Source organism: Eschrichtius robustus, chromosome 1 (assembly GCF_028021215.1).
Source record: "Eschrichtius robustus isolate mEscRob2 chromosome 1, mEscRob2.pri, whole genome shotgun sequence".
In the NCBI taxonomy this organism is placed as follows: domain Eukaryota; kingdom Metazoa; phylum Chordata; class Mammalia; order Artiodactyla; family Eschrichtiidae; genus Eschrichtius; species Eschrichtius robustus.
This window is the reverse complement of record NC_090824.1, coordinates 185,127,543-185,145,160: the sequence shown is the minus strand read 5'-3', so window position 1 is coordinate 185,145,160 and position 17,618 is coordinate 185,127,543. Positions and strand designations below refer to the sequence as shown.

Genomic DNA, 17,618 nt, shown 5'->3' with positions numbered 1-17,618 from the left:
AGTTAGAAAACACAAGCTATCACTTCACACCTGTCAGAATGGCTATTATCAAAAAGGCAAGAAACAACAAGTGTTGGTGAGAATGTGAAGAAAACAGAAGCCTTTTGCACAGTTGGTGAGAATGTAAACTGGTGCAGCCACTGTATAAAACAGTATGGAGATCCCTAAAAATTTAAAAATAGAACTACCAAAGAACCCAGAAATTCCATTTCTGTGCATTTATATGAAGAAAACAAAAACACTAATTCAAAAAGATATATGTACCCCTTTATCTATTGCAGCACTACATGCAATAGCCAAAATATGGATGCAACCTAAGTGTCTATCAATAGATGAATGGATAAAGAAATTGTGAATAAGGGAATTCCCTGGCAGTCCAGTGGTTAGGACTCCACACTCTCACTGCTGAGGACCTGGGTTCAATCCCTGGTTGGGGAACTACTATCCCACAAGCCGCATGATGTGGCCAAAAAATAAAACGAAGTGAAATGAAATGAAATGAAATAAAGTAAAATAATAAAGCTTCTTTTTTAAAAAAAGAGATTGTGAATATGACTCAGCCATTAAAAAAAAAAAATGAAATGTTGCCATTTGTAGCAACATGGATGGACCTGGAGGGTATTAAGTAAAATAATTAAGACAGAGAAAAACAAATACTGTATGATTTTACTTATATGTGGAATCTAAAAAACCAAAGGAAATGAACAAACAAAACAAAACAGAAACAGAATCATAGACACAGAGAACAAATTGGTGGTTGCCAGAGGGGAGTGGGTTGGGTCGAAGGGTGAAATAGGTGAAGGGGATTAAGACATACAAACTTCCAGCCATAAAATAAATAAGTTATGGTGATGTAATGCACAGCATAGGGAATATAGTCAATAATAGTGTTAACAACTTTGTATAGTGACAGATGGTAACTAGACAATGTGTTAATCATTTCATAATGTATAAAAATATTGAATTACATTAGTTTCATTGTACACTTGAAACTAATATAAAATTGTATGTTAATTGTAATATAATTAAATAAGTAGTTGGACTAGAGTTACTTGTGCTAGTACTTTACTATTTGATTCCTATATAGAGTAGGTTTCAAAAAAAATATTTTAAAATATTGTATGATTCCACCTACATGAGGTACCTAGAGCAATCGAATTCTTAGAGATAGGAAGCAAAGTGGTGGTTACCAGGGGCTGGGAGCACTGGTAAATGGGGAGCTATTGTTTTATGGTTATAGCATTTCAGTTTGGGATGAGAAACAGTCCTGGAGATGGATGCAGCGATGATTACACAACAATGTGAATGTACTTAATGCCACACAACCATACACTTAAAAATAGTTAAAATGGTAAATTTTATGTTACATATTTTTTACCACAATAAAAATTAAAACAAAAAAAATATCTAACAGAAAACAATGGCCAAACTAAATCTGGATATCCAGTGCAACTACCTTTCAAACATTTAATCTAATTAGAATTTACTATCAAAAGATGGTCACCAAAGGATCTTCTTCTAGATATATTTCAAGGAGCAAGGAGATAATTTCAGAAGGAAGATCAGAGATCTAAATAGAAACAAATAAGGAAGAAAACTGGATCTAAAAATTTTACGCCTTTTTCCTTTACTATAATCTTTTTAGGTAAGAAGATTTCAAAGAAAGAATATGTATATCTTGACACAAAATTTTGTATCAGCAATTTGGGGCTTTTAAATGACATTCTGAATAGATAATTTTATTTTGATTATCTACCCATATGTCTGTTAAAGCAGACAATGTGCAATAATAAGATCAAATATCAGTTAAAATAATAGCACCAGATATTCTAATTCCCAATATTCTTTCCACAAAGTAATAGAAATAATTTATGTAGAAAAAAATCCTAAATTGAAAAAAGGACATGTTCTTGGAACAATGATATAGTTAAAAATTAAACTGCATATCCCTCCTCCACTACATTGGTAGAGTAGAGCCAATGGGCATTTCAAATGAAGCTGAAATTTTCCAACATATTAAGTTCATTGGGACATAAAATATATTTGATTTCACACGATCATACTTTTCTTCCAAGAGAAATGTAATCTATGTTGTTTCACTTACATTCAACCATTAAAATAGCTTATCATACAACCTTTCTTGGCTTTTATTTAACTAGAATATACTTCGGGGGCTCAAACAGTAAAAACAGTTTAATTTTAGCTTGATAACCAAGATAATGCCAACAACATTGTAATTTCTAAATTTGCTTATAATATAAATATTTCAGTAAGGATCAAGTTTATGAGAAACACAAACACATATATTATTTAAGAGAATGCAAATGTAGTGTTTTGTTTTAGAGTTCCTAAGAACCAAATTGTAAATGTAAAGGAACATATCTAAGATACAAAAGCATATTATTGAGAATTATGTAACAATATCACTATTACCAATCATTTAACAGGAAATGAGATAATCATTACAAGCTAGTATATCAGGTACTAAAATTTAAATCATTTCAGTAGTTATTCAACAAATACAGTGTAAGGCATTACCAGTTCAAAGTTCACAGAACACTGTCTTTAGATAATTCCATCCTTGACTTTCATTATGATCCTAACACTTTAACCAAAAAGAAGTGATTTCCAGGTGCCAATATTTTCTTATTCTCTCATACAAACACTGGGTTTTCCTTTCTTCTCCCATGCTTTTTTTTCTTTTTTCTTTCTGTTTCCCTTCCCAATCGTTTCCATCATGCCCTATGATTCAATTTGTAAAGAAACTCACTATATTTTCAAGGCTGGTGATCCTCCAAACTACAGTCTACAGCCAAAGTTATCCTTTCTAAATGGAAGTCAGATCATGTCACTCCTTTTAAAATGTTGCGTGGCTCTTCATTTCATTCAGAGTAAAAGCCAAAGTCCTTATAATAACCCACAAAACCTACCTCCCCATTGTGTCTCTGATCTCCTATTTCACCACTTCCACTCTGATTCCTCTCCAGCTACACTGGCCTCTTTTTATACATGTCAGGCATGCCCTGCCTTGGGGACATTCGCCTTCCTATTCTTGGAATGCCCTTTGATAATTGATTGGCTAATACCCAAGCCTCCTTTAAGTCTTTGCTCAAATAACCTCATTACATTAAATTTTCATTGTCCGTTTTTATCTGTATTATTTACATGATCTGATTAGATTCAGAAGAAGTGAGGTTCTATTACCATTAGAAGAAAGTTATTACTAGCACTCCACTCTACTCGGTTATCATTTAAATATTACCTGTAGTTACCTAGAAAGCAGTGTTCATTAAAAGTGAAACTATACAAATCCAAGTGGTAGTTTCCGTAGGACAATGTGCAACGCATAAGAAATTCAGGCATTACTGGAGTGAGCTGGCTACATTGGAGTTTATAGCCAGAGAGTTTATAAAAAGAAATTACTGGCTCAGAACTTTCAGTTCTTGGTTTAAGGCCTGGTCAGAGATTCAGGATGTTGCCGCGATGGTCCTAAAGGAATTTCTTTTTGCCTGTAGGCACGAGGTTGATGTAGGCAAAAATCAGACACAGAGTTTGACTTACCAGATTGCAGAATTATAACAGAGGGTTGAAATCAAAGCTGGCAAGCAAGGTTTTTTAAGTGACATTTGGCACACTGGCTGGGAAGAAGTTCTATCATTAGAATCAGAATGGCATGTTTAGAAAATTCATACAAACACAAGTGATCCAAACAATAAAATCAAACATTTGCTACCAAATGCTGAGATCAGTCAGCATTTAAAAGCAGATAATACAAATCACTCTAAATATTTGAAACAGAAAGTGATTTCATAGAGAGACTTATATATCTAAAAAACTGTTCAAATAGTTGGAGAAGTGATGTATAGTGAGTTCCCACAGGAATGACTCCCGTAATTGACTCCCCAAGAGACCAACTAACGATACAGAGATCACAGAACATTGTTCTTGGTGACAGGTGGAAAATTAGAGATCTTCTAAGAGTAACTAGGGACAAGCCAACATCCAAATAAACATCATAATTACATAGCATGTAACAACTGAAAATAATAAGTTCCTTTATTAAGAAATACATTTTGGCTGCTGTTCCAAACCACAAGATTACAGCGACAAAGTGAGAGTTTTTTCCCCTCTCACTTAATAGGGTGAGCTAAACAACCATGGGCTGATGTCCTAGTTCTTTGGTGTTTCGGAGACCAGACTCCTTCTATCTGTTGGGCTCTAAAGAGGCAATTACTCAACCTCATGAACTAAGATCACAACCATATTCCAGCCTGTGGGGAGAAGAGATGGAAAATGGAGGGAATGTCTTTTCTTTTTAATTGTACAACCTATAGGGTGCATGTAGTATCTGTTCAGATTCCACTGGCTAAAATTTAGTCACATGGTCTATACCCACTGAAAGGGAAACTGAGAAATATAGGGTTTTTTTTTTTTTAATTAAAGATGGGTTGATAAGAGTATAAGGTCAACATACAAAAGGCAATTATATTTGCATATACCAGTAACAAAAACAAAGAGAAATAAAATTTTAAGAGACTATTTTTGAAAATCATTTGCCTTTAGCATTTAAAATATTATATAATAATGCTCCTTCCATAAAAACTATAAAACATTACTGAGAAAAATTAAAGATTACCTAAATATATGTGTTTACCCTTACCATATACAAGGTTAATATTTTAAAAATCAATTGCTTTTCTATATTACAGCAACAAAAAGAAAACAAAAATTTAAAGATACCACTTACAAAAATTATAATTTTCGAAAGCATATAAAATATTAAATACCCTTACCATGAATTATAATACATTCTTGAATATTTCAATCTATGGAAATAACATGTTTTTCCATTTATTGCAGCGGTGAAATGTTTAGCCATGTGCCTATCTAAATATAGGTATATCTTACATACTACAAGAAAAAAAAAATGGCCATTTCAGAACAAATAGCCGACTACCACAGCTTCAGGCTTGGGTGATTCAATAAAAAAATGACACCTTGTTTAGACAGCAGAACTTACTTTTATATAGTTAACTTGTATAATAATCCTACTGTAGTAAAGCTATATGAAAGAATAAACTTTAATAAAAATTCATTAGTTGCTTACCAAATAAAGAGAATTTAAAAATTGATATTATGCCAATATTAACTAATATGAATTATAATTAACAATATGCAATATTAACACTTTATTATTACTACCTTATACTAAAACATTCTAAGATTTTTAAATAAGACATAATGATGTCATTTATTTAAATTTTACTCAGCAGCTTCTCCCTCATAAGTAATGAGGGAGAAACTGCTGGACAAATATTTATGAAACAGCTTATCAAAATTAATTTCATTTTTTTTTCTTTTTTTTACTGAGGTATATTTGATGTACAATATTACATAAATTTCAGGTGTACAACATAGTGATTCACAAATTTTAAAGCTTATATTCTATTTATAGTAATTATAAGATACTGGCTATATTTTCTGTGTTGTACAATATAGCCTTGTAGCTTATTTATTTTAAAAATAGTAGTTTGTACCTCTTAATCCCCACCCCTATCTTGCCCCTTCCCCCTAACCTCTCCCCAGTGATAACCACTAGTTTTTTCTCTATATCTGTGAGTCTTTTTCTTTTTTGTTAGATTCACTAGTTTGTTTTATTTTTTAAATACACACACACACACACAGACATAAAAAGATGAAATTTTGCCATTTACAATGGCATGGATGGACTTGGAGGGCATTATGCTAAATGAAATGAGTCAGATAGAGAAAGAAAAATACTGTATGATATCACTTATATGTGGAATCTTAAAAATAAAAAATAAAACAATAAATAAAACCATAACTAATTTTAAATACTCTAAAAATGTTGGCTAGCATTTTCAGGAATGTTCTTTATACAAGTTGTAGAGAACTTTATACAATATCTGTTCTATTATATCTGAAATTAGAAGAAGGATAATTTATAAAATATAGTTATCACTAGCAATAGAGAGATTTGGGACGTAAGAAAGAGGAGGGCTGGGCAGGCACCTTGCTACCATAGTGAGGAAATTTTAGTTCTCCTTGTAACAAATATGTAAAAAAGCAGAAGGATTCCAGAAAAAAAAAATGTATTGTACTAAAGGAGAAAGGAGAGGCTATAGAGTTAGTTAGGCTTTCAACAGACGTAGGTAGCACAAAAGAAATACAGCTTTCAGACTTGAAAAGTCCCAGTCCATCTCTGCCAATTCAAATCTGAACCCTCACAAGTCCAAGTGCTGTCCAAACGTATCTACCATCATGTCCCCTTGAAAACTTCAAGTATAGCTCCTTCCTACATAGTGTTAGTAACGTGTTTCTAAAATTCAGATGTTCTGTTTTGAAATGCTATATCCATAGCCAATTTCCCATTATTTAAGTGTGAAAAATTATAATGCATGACACATCTACCTATCTAACCCCAACTAAGTTCTAAAAATGCAAATGAAACACAGAGGAACACCAATAAAGGTATTATGTTTATCCCTACATTTATAAGAGCCATAAATTCTTTCAAGCCAGTGATGTCTATCATTTTGATTAGCTGGTGTTTTGAGTCTTCCTTAGACTAACATTACATGTTTACATGAACAAACTTAGTAGTGAATCCTTCAGTGAGATATTATAAGAGCTCTTTAATTATTTTTTAAACCTACGTCTTCAAAGCCAGCTCTTTTGTGAGAGTAAATTCTTTGAAGGGAATAGGAGGGGCAGAGGAGGTCTGAACCTTTGCTTTAAGCAATGAATGGAACACGATGAAGGAAAACTAGCAAGTATACAACATGCTTTTAAGAAATTTCAACTTATGCACGCTTTAATTTCATAATCTCTTCAGCAGCGAAGAGGACTCGCAGAAAAAAGGGAGATAACATTTACTAAACACTGACTGTATGCCAATGGTTGTTTAAAACATACTATACATGATCTCAACTATCTTTCAAATCACTCAGAAATAGATTCCAAGAGCCCCATTTTTATAGATAAGAAAGATAAGAGAGAGGTTAGTAGATCAAGTGACATTTCATAGGTAGTAAGCAGTACAAAAGTCCAAATTCATCTCTTTAAACCTCAAACACATGCACTTTGCACTAAACATTGTGTACAGGGTTCACTAAATTATAAAGCCAAGTATAATCAGCCAGATTTCCCTAACTCAGGACTCTGAGTTGCTATGTCAGCATTCTCATCAGTAGAATGAATAAATGGATAAATTATTGCCAAGTATTTCAGGGAAATACTTGACCTCAAAGAGAAGCTAATCCATTCAGCCCCCATTGCCTTACATACATTTTCTTAAACAAAAGTTGATTCCCATGTTATATCCCAAAATATAATTGCTGTATAACTCATATTTGGAAATTACTATGGGGATTTAAAATACACATGCACATGCCCACACAAATTAAGACTTGATCCCTGTCCTTATTATACTTAAATTTTTTATTAAATATCTGCCAATAACACAGAGAATATGACAGTGGCTGAATCTGCATATGGACATTTAGAAGAGGAATCTTGGTTATCTTTTTCTTATTAAAATTCTTTAAACAATTATTTTTATCCATCATCATTTAGCAATTAACAAAATTGCCATCAAAATACGCTCTTAAATATAACTTCTAGAGACTCAATAATAACTTAAAATTATTTTGCTAATAAAACTCTGGGTCTTATTTGACTGATTAGAATCACTGATTCCAGATTCAGTTCAATTGCATCTTCCTAAATATATATGTTTTGCCTCCTCTTGTCTTTTCTATTTTAACCTGTCCTTGACGAAGTTGTTAGCCTACGTACATGAATATAGATGAAAAGTGTGCATGAATTAAAGTCACTTCCAAAAGTTTAATGGATGTAGCTACTGCTTGTGGAACATAACGCCATTTATCCTTCTTTAATCTGTGAAAGTCCCAAGTTAAGTGTTTTTGCAGTAATGAGAAACGGAGAAACATTAAACATTTTAAAGATACACACATACATACACATCAGTCATGACAAATCAAAAATACTGAATTAAAGATGTTTTCAATAAATGATAAGATTGAATGATTACAATGTAATATAAAATAATTATATGTTTGTGATCTCTGCAAGAAAGAAAATTTTGCTAAAACAAATGGTAGAAATATATCCTTAATAAAATGCAAATAATGGAGGCTTACACTCAAATGTCTACTCCATCTAAGGAATACTGGTAAAGATGCCCAAAATATAGGATAATGTAAAATGATATGATTTTTATTGAATAAATGCCTACCATATACCAGACATGAGACTAGGCAAATTATGTAGGTGATTACCTCTTTTTATTTTTAAGAGTCTAAGAATCTAAGAAATAGGTCCTCTCTGCTTTATAGATGAGGAAATTGAGTCTCAGAGAAGTTGTACAACATATAGCTAGTAAGAAGAAAGTCTGAAATTAGTACCTGGTCCACTAGAACATGGTACCTGTGCTTTCCCATTTAGCCTGGGAGTATATTTTTTTGCTTCTATTCAAATAAGAATACAACTGCAATTCTTGAGAATTCACAAATTTTACCCCGACTAATGGAACCCCATTGTCAGGGACAGACATGAAAGTGCCCTACTGCATTCACTTCATCTCCTGTGCTGTCCACTGGGGTAGCCACTAGCCACGAGTGGCTATTGAACAATCAAAATGTGGCTAATCCAAACTGAGATGGGCTGCAGGTATAAAATACACACTGGATTTAAAGACTTAATATGAAAACAAGAATATAAAATACCTCATTATTATCTTATATTGCTTTTGTGTTAAAATGATAATATTTTGGGTATACTGAGTTAATGCAAATATATTCTAAAAATTAACTTCACTTTTTTTAAAACATAACTACTAGCAAATGTAAAATTACACATGTGGCTTACATTTGTGGCTTGTATTATACTTCTGCTAAACGTCCATGATATTCCTGAATTCTCTTGCACCAACTTTCAGTAATATCAATAAAAATCAGTTTGGCTTTTCCTTTTTATTTGTTCAGGATACCCCCCAAATATATTTAAATACATATATCCTTATATACACAAGTGTATACATATATACACATATACATATATGTACACATACATACTGCCTTCCTTTAAAATGTCAGAGACTCCAAAAAGAGTCCTCTGAACTCACGATGCAGTCATAGTTCTCCTGAATCATTTCACAGTTTGAGTCTGAAAATGCTTAGCTTTTCACTTCTACCAAGAGAAAGGCGTATACTTTTAATTTCTGGAGGTACATAAAGGTACATCGAGTACTTTTTAGGAATGTTAACTCCACAAGCATTTCTTTTATTTGCTGCATTTGAATGTAAGCATCACAGCCGAGATAGCTATGAAAACATTAAATTATTTCACCTCAATTTTCAGAATGCTCCTGATAATATAAATAATGGCAATTGGTTTTTTTCAGTTCATTGGTTTTTTTTTTTTTTTTTGGCATAGACTCTTTCTACTGCAGCCATCCCTACCAGTTATCATACCTCCTATGAACGAATACTGTATCTCTTTTTGGCTCACTTTGTATTCTTTCATTCTTTTATGTGTGCTTGTTTTCTAAGACCATTCAATATCCTTTCAGTGTATGTTCATTTTGAGGAAGAAAATTGATATTCAAGGTGGTCCCACTATAGTTCCCGTTTAAAACCCAGTTTAGCTTTATAAAGGAAATTATCTGAGGTACTTCTACACAAGGTCCTGCTTCAGTCAAACTACCCGCCCACATCCACCTCCAAGGTTTGCATGACACAATCTCTGCTCTGCCTTGTGCCTTAGGGCCTGGCCACAGTGCTCTCCCCACCTCATTCATTACATGGTCCGACTGTGCTCACACTTGGTCTCCCTGCACCGCAAAGGGTTTCCCTTCTATGAGCTCCAAGTGTGGTTCCAAACTCCTGCCCATACTGTGCAGAAGTCTCAAACTAGCTCCCTCCACTGGATGTTTTCTTTATCTTCTTTACATCCTCATAAAGTTTTATATATTTCTCCTGGCACTTTATTATATCCAACCTAATATTAGAGTTATTTGAGATGTTTTTCCTATTCTCCATTACCATGTTGAGATATTCTTAAGAGCAGAGATTCTCTTAATTTCTATTCATTAAAATTTTTAATAAACACCTAAAATAGCAAAAGGATATACAAATTACTCTAGCAATATATACCCTTAATTTTATAATTAATATATAATTTATACCACTTTGTATATATTTTTGAATTTTCCTTTTGGAAGTCTTTTTTTGTTTGTTTAAGAAACTTTATTCCAGATTTCACAGATTTAAAAATTTTAAATTCTCAATGAGATTGGTTTGTTCCTCTGACATCCCACTTAGTAGTTGTTTGCTAAAGTTTAAAGTGGTTCAACATAAAACTTTTGCTTCCCTCACTACTTGGATGCTATGAGATTACTTTTTATTATGATCAAAAATTTCTTATTTAAAAGGCCAGACCTGTACAAGAGCTAGCAATAGCTGCCAACAAACCTCCTACACAGAATGAAAGGTGAAGGTTTTTCTCAAGAAAGTAGATTAGGGGTGGAGTCAAGTTGGCATACTAGGAGGATGTGGAATTCGCATCTCCTCACAACTAGGGCACCTACCAGGGACCACAGACACCTAAGGGGACAGGAGGAAGCCCCAGTGACCAGGTAGAATGTGGGGCATGGGGGGAGTGAAGGGGGAGGAGAAGTGGAGGCAGGTGCCCCTGAGGGGTGGCTGGGGGAGGGGAAGGGATCCCATGCCCAAAGGGGGAAACTGGGGAACCGTTGGGTGGGCAGAGGATCAAAAGAGACCATGGCCAGGTTTCCCCTGCCCACTTGGGCCCCCAGGAACCTGTTGAGATGCCAGGCCTGATCCTCTGCCTACCTAGGCCCCCTCCAGCCGCACACGTCCTGAGGGAGTGGGAGGGAGGGAAGGGGGAGCAAAAGTAAAGGCTGGACCTCTGGCATCAGCACGCTTGAGGGGCAGCTAGGGGAGGTGAGGAGTTCCTACACCCAGCGGAACCCACCCACGGTTAGGGGTAGAAGGGCGACGGGGAGACCCTAGGGGAGATGGTGGGGGAGGGGCACAAAGGAATGGAAGGGAACACGGCCAGTGCTTTCCCTGTCTACTCAGACACCGGGCAGCCTGTTGGGTTCCGGGGCCTAAACTTCTGCCCTCGGAACCTTCCTCCTGCCATGTAGAGCCCAAGACCCGCCCCTACACCCCCACCTAGGGCCCCACCTCTACACTCGGAGACCCCCTCCAATGCACTGGGCCTAAACCATACCCACATACCCTCACCCAGCGCCTTACCTTCAAACTCCAGAACTCCACACTCCAGAGGCACTCCTTTCGACATGCTGCCTCTCCCCTTCTGCACAGGTCCTAAGCAGAGGCCCCGCCACATACTTGAACATCGCTCCCCCACCTGCCTAGGTCCCACCCCACCCTAAACCGTGCCCCTGCCTAAGTTCCACCCCCACCTAAACTCCGCCCCCATAGCCAAGGGTTTTTTTTTTTATTTTTCCCCTTTTAGATGGGTTCTGTTTTACCTTGTAGATTCATTCCTATTGATTCTTTTATATATATTTTTTCCTAATAAATCTTTCATTTTTCTATTTTATTTTATTCTTTATACTCTGTTCTTGCCTATCCTTTTGGCTTGTTCCCCACCCTCTTTTTAAAAAATTTTTTTTATCTTTTATATTTTCTGTTGTGGATTTATTTTACCTTGTTGCAGTTATTTCCATTACAGTTTTATTTTTCCTAATATATTTTTTAATCTTTCTAATTTTATTTTGTTTTTTATTCTTTGATATTATACTGCTCCTTTTTTTCTTTCCTCTTTTTTTTTTTTTTTTTTTTTTACCGTGCCACAAAGCTTGCAGGATCTTGGTTCCCAGGCCAGATTTGGACCGGAGAGCCTATAGTGGGAGCTCCAAGTCCAAAATGCTGGACTAACAGAGAACCTTAGACCCAAGGGAATATTAATCAGAGTGAGGGCTCCTGGAGGTCCTCATCTCAGCACCAAGACCTGGCTCTATCCAACTGCCTGCAAACTCCAGTGCTGGATGTCTCAGGCCAAACAACCAGTAAGACAGGAATACAGCACCACCCATCAAAGAAAAAAAAAAAAGAAACGACAAAATAATATGTTACAGAAGAAGCAGCAAGGTAAAAACCTACAAGACCAAATAAATGAAGAAGAAATAGGCAAACTACCTGAAAAAGAATTGAGAGTAATGATAGTAAAGATGATCCAAAATCTCAGAAATAGAATGGAGAAAATACAAGAAACATTTAACAAAGATCTAGAAGAACTAAAGAGCAAACAAAGAGTGATGAACAACACAGGTGGTGAAATTAAAAATACTCTAGAAGGAATCAATAGCAGAATAAATGACAAAGAAGAAAGGATAGGTGACCTGGAAGATAAAATAGTGGAAATAACTACCACAGAGCAGAATAAAGAAAAAAGAATGAAAAGAATTGAGGACAGTCTCAGAGACCTCTGGGACAACATTAAATGAACCAATATTCAAATTATAAGGGTCCAGAAGAAGAAGAGAAAAAGAAAGGGACTGAGAAAATATTTGAAGAGATTATAGTTGAAAACTTCCCTAATATGGGAAAGGGAATAGTCAATAAAGTCCAGGAAGCGCAGAGAGTCCCATATAGGATAAATCCAAGGAGAAACATGCCAGACACATATTAATCAAACTATCAAAAATTAAATACAAAGAAAAAATATTAAAGGCAGCAAGGGAAAAGCAACAAATAACATACAAGGGAATCCCCATAAGGTTAACAGCTGATCTTTCAGCAGAAACTCTGCAAGCCAGAAGGGAGTGGCAGGACATATTTAAAGTGATGAAAGGGAAAAACCTACAACCAAGATTACTCTACCCAACAAGGATCTCATTCATATTTGATGGAGAAATTAAAACCTTTACAGACAAGCAAAAGTTAAGAGAATTCAGCACCACCAAACCAGCTTTACAACAAATGCTAAAGGAACTTCTCTAGGCAGGAAACACAAGGGAAGGAAAAGACCTACAAAAACAAACACAAAACAATTAAGAAAATGGTAATAGGAACATATGTATCGATAATTACCTTAAATGTAAATGGATTAAATGCTCCAACCAAAAGACATAGACTGGCTGAATGGATACAAAAACAAGACCCATATATATGCTGTCTACAAGAGACCCACTTCAGACCTAGAGACACATACAGACTGAAAGTGAGGGGATGGAAAAAGATATTCCATGCAAATGGAAATCAAAAGAAAGCTGGAGTAGCTATACTCATATCAGATAAAAAGACTTTAAAATAAAGACTATTACAAGAGACAAAGAAGGACACTACATAATGATCAAGGGATCAATCCAAGAAGACGATATAACAATTGTAAATATTTATGCAGCCAACACAGGGGCACCTCAATACATAAGACAAATGCTAACAGCCATAAAAGACGAAATCAACAGTAACACAGATATAGTAGGGGACTTTAACACCACACTTTCACCAATGGACAGATCATCCAAAACGAAAATAAATAAGGAAACACAAGCTTTAAATGACACATTAAACAAGATGGACTTAATTGATATTTATAGGACATTCCATCTAAAAATAACAGAATACACTTTCTTCTCAAGTATTCATGGAACATTCTCCAGGATAGATCATATCTTGGGTCACAAATCAAGTCTTGGTAAATTTAAGAAAATTGGAATCACATCAAGTATCTTTTCTGACCACAACGCTATGAGACTACATATCAATTACAGGATAAAATCTGTAAAAAATACAAACAAATGGAGGCTAAACAATACACTACTAAATAACCAAGAGATCACTGAAGAAATCAATGAGGAAATCAAAAAATACCTAGAAACAAATGACAATGAAAACACGATGGCCTAAAACCTATGGGATGCAGCAAAAGCAGCTCTAAGAGGGAAGTTTAATGCAATAGAATCCTACCTCAAGTAAAAAGAAAAATCTCAAATAACCAACCTAACCTTACACCTAAAGCAATTAGAGAAAGAAGAACAAAAAACCCCAAAGTTAGCAGAAGGAAAGAAACCATAAAGATCAGATCAGAAATAAATGAAAAAGAAATGAAGGAAATGATAGCAAAGATCAATAAAACTAAAAGCTGGTTCTTTGAGAAGATAAACAAAATTGATAAACCATTAGCCAGACTCATCAAGAAAAAAAGGGAGAAGACTCAAATCAACAGAATTAGAAATGAAAAAGGAGAAGTAACAACTGACACTGCAGAAATACAAAGGATCATGAGAGATTACTACAAGCAACTATATGCCAATAAAATGGACAACCTGGAAGAAATGGACAAATCCTTAGAAATGCACAACCTTCTGAGACTGAACCAGGAAGAAACAGAAAATATGAACAGACCAATCAGAAGCACTGAAATTGAAACTGTGATTAAAAATCTTCCAACAAACAAAAGCCCAGGACCAGATGGCTTCACAGACGAATTCTATCAAACATTTAGAGAAGAGCTAACACCTCTCCTTCTCAAACTCGTCCAAAATATAGCAAAGGGAAGAACACACCCAAACTCATCCTATGAGGCCATGATCACCCTGATACCAAAACCAGACAAAGATGTCACAGTAAAAGAAAACTACAGGCCAATATCTCTGATGAACATAGATGCAAAAATCCTCAACAAAATACTGGCAAACAGAATCCAACAGCACATTAAAAGGATCATACACCATGATCAAGTGAGTTTATCCCAGGAATGCAAAGATTCTTCAATATACTCAAATCAATCAATGTGATATACTATATTAACAAATAGAAGGTTAAAAACCATATGAAAATCTCAATAGATGCAGAAAAAGCTTTCAACAAAGTTCAACACCCATTTATGATAAAAAGTCTCTAGAAAGTAGGCATAGAGGGAACTTACCTCAACATAATAAAGGCCATGTATGAGAAACTCACAGCCAACATCGTTCTCAATGGTGAAAAACTGAAGCCATTTCCTCTAAGATCAGAAACAAGACAAGGTTGCCCACTCTCACCACTATTATTCAACATAGTTTTGGAAGTTTTAGCCACAGCAATCAGAGAAGAAAAAGAAATAAAAGGAATCCAAATCAGAAAAGAAGAAGTAAAACTGTCACTGTCTGCAGATGATATGATACTATACATAGAGAATCCTAAAGATGCTACCAGAAAACTACTAGAGCTAATCAATGAATTTGGTAGAGTAGCAGGATACAATATTAATGCGCAGAAATCTCTTGCATTCCTATACACTAATGATGAAAAATCTGAAAGAGAAATTAAGGAAACGCTCCCATTTACCATTGAAACAAAAAGAATAAAATACCTAGGAATAAACCTACCTAAGGAGACAAAAGACCTGTATGCAGAAAACTATAAGACATTGATGAAAGAAATTAAAGATGATACAAACAGATGGAGAGGTATACCATGTTCTTGCATTGGAAGAATCAACATTGTGAAAATGACTATACTACCCAAAGCAATCCACAGATTCAGTGCAATCCCTATCAAACTACCAATGGCATTTTTCACAGAACTAGAACAAAATCTATCACAATTTGTATGGAAACACAAAAAACCCCAAAGAGCCAAAGCAATCTTGAAAAAGAAAAACAGAGCTGGAGGAATCAGGCTCCCTGACTTCAAGCTCTACTACAAAGCTACAGTAATCAAGACAGTATGGTACTGGCACAAAAACAGAAAAATAGATCAATGGAACAGGATAGAAAGCCCAGAGATAAACCCATGCACATATGGTCACCTTATCTTTGATAAAGGAGGCAAGAGTATACAATGGAGAAAAGATAGCCTCTTCAATAAGTGGTACTGGGAAAACTGGACAGCTACATGTAAAAGAATGAAATTAGAACACTTCCTAACACCATACACAAAAATAAACTCAAAATGGACTGAAGACCTAAATGTAAGGCCAGACACTATAAAACTCTTAGAGGAAAACATAGGCAGAACACTCTATGACATAATTCACAGCAAGATCCTTTTTGACCCACCTCCTAGAGAAATGGAAATAAAACCAAAAATAAACAAATGGGGCCTAATGAAAACTTAAAAGCTTTTGCATGGTAAAGGAAACCATAAACAAGATGAAAAGACAGCCCTCAGAATGGGAGAAAATATTGGCAAATGAAGCAACTGACAAAGGATTACTCTCCAAAATATATCAGCAGCTCATGCAGCTCAATATCAAAAAAATAAACAACCCAATCCAAAAATGGGCAGAAGACCTAAATAGACATTTCTCCGAAGAAGATATACAGATTGCTAACAAACACATGAAAAGATGCTCAACATCACTAATCATTAGAGAAATGCAAGTCAAAACTACAACGAGGTATTACCTCACACCAGTCAGAATGGCCATCATCAAAATATCTACAAACAATAAAGGCTGGAGAGGGTGTGGAGAAAAGGGAACCCTCTTGCACTGTTGGTGGGATTGTAAATTGATATAGCCACTACGGAGAACAGTATGGAAGTTCCTTAAAAAACTAAAAATAGAGCTACCATATGACCCAGCCATCCCACTACTGGGCATATACCCTGAGAAAACCATAATTCAAAAAGAGTCATGTACCACAATGTTCATTGCAGCTCTATTTACAATAGCCAGGACATGGAAGCAACCTAAGTGTCCATCGACAGATGAATGGATAAAGAAGATGTGGCACATATATACAATGGAATATTACTCAGCCATAAAAAGAAATGAAATTGAGTTATTTGTAGCGAATTGGATGGACCTAGAGTCTGTCATACAGAGTGAAGTAACTCAGAAAGAGAAAAACAAATACTGTACGCTAACACATATATATGGGGTCTAAAAAAAATGGTTCTGATGAACCCAGGGGCAGTACCGGAATAAAGACAGAGATATAGAGACTGGACTTGAGGACACGGGGTGGGGGAAGGTAAGCTGGTACAAAGTGAGAGAGCAACACTGACCTATATACATTACCAAATGTAAAATAGAGAACTAGTGGGAAGTAGCTGCATAGCACAGGGAGATCAGCTCGGTGCTTTGTGACCACCTTGGGGGTTGGGATAAGGAGGGTGGGAGGGAGACTCAAGAGGGAGGGGATATGGGGATATACGTTTGCATATAACTGATTCACTTTGTTATACAGCAGAAACTAACACAACATTGTACAGCAATTATACTCCAATAAAGATGTTAAAAAAGAAAAAGAAAGTAGATTAGTCTGAGGTATTTGAAATGCTTTTACATTAAATTCACATAAGTATACTTATCCCTCAACACAGTCTTGAAATGTTTCTTTTCCTCTGTACTATTCCATATAGTGCTGGAAACATCAGGCAAGGAGCCTGGCTTAACTATGTGTCAATGGGAAAATATTTATCTGGAAACCTACTCTTAACCAAATTAAAACACTCCCTTTAAAATGTATGAGGAAGTTATGGCAGAAATGGCAGTGTTCCCCATTCCACCCACCATGTTAAAAGTCAGTACAAACAAACTAGTTCATTCTTCTTAAAGCACTTTTGTTTTTGTTAATTACAAGATATAAT

At 35.3% G+C, this 17,618-nt stretch overlaps 1 protein-coding gene across 1 annotated transcript in view; it reads right to left on the bottom strand.

Moving 5' to 3' along the window:
- The window catches only part of MALRD1 (MAM and LDL receptor class A domain containing 1), a 620,077-nt gene that overhangs the window by 304,895 nt on the left and 297,564 nt on the right, over nucleotides 1-17,618 (bottom strand). The gene's annotated exons all lie outside the window — the stretch shown is intronic.